This window comes from Aquarana catesbeiana, linkage group LG09 (assembly GCF_042186555.1).
Source record: "Aquarana catesbeiana isolate 2022-GZ linkage group LG09, ASM4218655v1, whole genome shotgun sequence".
Lineage (NCBI taxonomy): Eukaryota > Metazoa > Chordata > Amphibia > Anura > Ranidae > Aquarana > Aquarana catesbeiana.
The window spans coordinates 90,090,749-90,094,489 of NC_133332.1; positions in this window are offsets into that span (position 1 = coordinate 90,090,749).

A 3,741-nucleotide genomic window follows, 5' to 3' on the forward strand; every position below is an offset into this window, starting at 1 on the left:
TACGGTATTTTGTTTCGTTAAATTCATTAAATTTGCTTAATTTGTTTTCGGAATTCGTTTTGTTTATTAAAATTTGAGTCAATTCGAATTTTCCCAATTCCATTCGAAATGGAACCAAATTACATTTAAAATCAAATTTATTCTATTCGAAATTCTTATTTTGGAAGATGGTTATATTCTCTCTTTTCCATTCTAATCTATTGTGTTTTCTTTTCTATTCTTTTCTATACTTTGCTATTCTATTCTTTTCTATTATATTCTATTTTTTTCTATTTGAAATTCGAATTTAGGAAGATTGTTATATTGTTATATTGTTTCTATCCTATTCTATTGTTTTTTCTATTTTATAGTTTTTTTCTATTCTATTATTTTCTATTTCATTATTTTCGATTCTTCTCTATTCAAATTTGAATTTATTCCATTCAAAATTCTAATTTCGGAAGATGTTATAATCTGTTTTGTTCTATTCTATTTTTACTATTCTATTCTATTTTTTTATTTTATTTTCTATTCTAATCTATTCTTTTTCTATTCTACTCAAATTCAATTTTATTTGATTCCAATTTTGGGAAATTATTATATTCTTTCTATTTTATTCTATTGTTTTTTCTATTATTTTTTATTCTACTCTATTCTGTTCTTTTCTATTCAAATTCAAATTTATTCTGCTCGAAATTCGAATTTTTGGAAGAATGTTATACTCTATTTGATTCTATTTTTTTATTCTACTCTATTTTGTTCTGTTTTACTCTTTTCTTTTCGATTCTATCCTTTTATCTTCTATTCTATTCTTTATTTTCTATTCTACCCCTTTTTTTTTCTATTCTATTTTTTCTGTTCTTTTATTTTGTATTCTGTTCTGTTTTACTCTACTCTACTCTTTACTCTATGCTATTATTTTCTATACTGTTTTATTCTATTCGGAAATTCGAATTCTATTCAAATTTGATTTGAATTTCATCTGAAATTTCATCCGAAATTTTGTTTCGTTATTTCAGATTCGTATAAATTCATTACTATTGTCATTTGCAAATTCGGATACATCTGAACTTCTAAATATCGAAAAATCCGTCCGAATTTCGATTCAGAACAAAAACGCACTGCACATGTCTAGTTAGTTTCTCCCACCCTTCCGAATGTTTACCCTTGTTGGAAATACTTTCAGTCCCAAACAAATGATGTTCACTACTCTGAGCGATCGACTGAGGCCACCATAATTGGGGAGTTTACATACATGAACAGAATAAAGTCTGGTCATGTTGATTTTAAGAATGTTGGTGCCTATCCAGGCAATCCTGTTTATTTATATAGGGATATAGATTTCCCTTACAATTGAATGTGCCTGTTGCAAGCATGCAAAACTATAAATTGCAGGTTTTCAGGAGAAAGACTGTTTGGTTCTGAGCAAACCCACAGAGTGAAGATTGCCGGATCAAGGCTAAAGGTAATCATTTCATACAGAGGAGTGTGGTGGAACCTATTATAGGACAATGTATGAAGGTATAAGGGTGCTGTAAGGGAATTTCCTCTTCAGCGCTCAGTGGTTTCTCTAGCTTGTCCCTACATTTCTTCAGGGCACAATAGGGATATAGGGCCCATCAGATCAGACTATAAACACATGGGGAAGGAACAGGACCATTTCCAAGAGTGTTGGTTTCTAAAGATTCTTAGCTGGCCATTTTTCTTCACTTCAGCAGAAATTGTTGGGCAGCAGGACTGGTGAGTATCTGGTTCTTCTTTGTAGGAGAAGCTTTATTTTAGGTTCTGGTTTTAGCAACAGAGACACATTAAATCAATTAATATTAGTGACCTTTATATAACGCTGATCACAGTACAGAGCAAAACTTATGATAGTAAACATTGCACAGAACACAGTCTGGGAATGATAAATCTACCATTGCACATCCAACTAGCACTATACAGTTTCATATCGCTGGCGGCTACTATACAATGGAGACAACATTTATCAGACAGCTAATATACAAGACAAACCTGGATCTTTGTGGCTTATATGCAATGGATGCTACAATTTGTGTTGACTACTATACAATACAAATAAGAATCTTTGGTGAGTAGGTAACACTACACTACAATCTTTTGTGACTTGTAAACAATACAAGCTTTAGTTTCTGATAAACATTGTACAAAACCAACCCAACCACATTCTTTAACAGACACCACAATTTACAGTGGCTTCCATGTAAGCAGAGGTTTGTATTAACAAAAACCCCACCGTTGGGCATGTATTATGGGTTGGAAGGAGAGGGTAATGGGAAGTGGCAGCCTGCAGAGAACCAATATATTAGGTTACAGTTTGGCATTGGAGTTTGCCCTATGGGGTAGGCGCAGGACTGTCCCAAAGACAGAGTCCATACCGGGGACCTATATCAGAGGAAGGTGGAAGTGTTGGTTGGCATTGCTTCATTGAGTTTGAACTTGAACAGAACATTAATGCAAAGATCTGGTGAAAAGTTGAGAAGGAGTACTTTTTGTTGGGAAGAACCTTGGAACTTTGTGTTACAATAAAATGTTAAAAGGCCTATCGTGTGGACATTCTTTTATTTCTGGAGGCGGGCCTATGGTATGTGAGTGTATGATACCCTACCTCCTTCTTGTTGCAGGAGAAAAATGGGAGGTGCCCTGGGCTGTCATTACTGTGGTTGGCGGCAAATCAGGGCCCTGCTTACAACTAGATAATACAGATCATATTCTTATGAACCTCAGTCTTTAGTGACTGTTGGACACATCATGCAATACACTAATATCCTTTCAGTAAACATTCTGATCAGCAGGATTACATTGTACTGAATTGTCAGTTTATGTTTGCATCGTCATACTTATTTTCTCCTGTATTTGAATAAGAATTCCAGGCAAACATGAAGATGTGGGTTTAAATTTGTACTCCAAGCAAACAGTTGAATGCACATTTGAAATACATATATGTGAATATTCATACCTTCCAAAAGGTTTGCAATTCTGTCCAGCCAGATCACTTATTTTCACCCTTTGGCCATAATATATTAATGGGTAAATGACAGGCGTCCACATCCAAGCTGTTCTTTGAACAATGAATAGGCATCTTCAACGCTGTCCAATAAGCAATGAGATGACCCAGGAAGCTGCATCTGTCTGAAAATCCTCGTGTATAATAGTGGGGGTCTTCTGCTGCCAAAACAAAGTTAAATTCCCTTTAGCTCTCCTAATGTGTAAATAAACTCTCGGGTGTGTACAGTATTGAGGAGGGCCTAGTACAAAAGTTAATATTATTTAGAGGCAATTTTGAAATGTTTGTTGGTTATAAGCATTAAATATAGCCAATGCATTGCAGGGGAAAGGTTTCCTAAGGGGTTGAGCAGTGGATCTTATTAAAATCACGATGAGATGCAATAAAATACTTATTAGGGCTTAATAAAAACTGTCAAATCTCAATGGAACTATGAACTGCCTTCACATTAAACAAAATTAGACTTTTATTTATAATTTCCAGGTCCTCCCTCAGGCTTTTAATACAAAAAAAGTCCCCCCAGCCTTCTGCCACGTACACACGACCGGTTTTGCTGCCGAAATAAACTCTGAAGGTTTCTCCGATGGAACTCCGACGGAATTCCATTCAAGCGGTCTTGCCTACACACGGTCAAACCAAAGTCCGACCAAAGTCCGACCGTTCAGAACGCGGTGACGTACAGCACGTATGACGGGACTAGAAAAAGGAAGTTCAATAGCCAGTAGCCAATAGCTTCC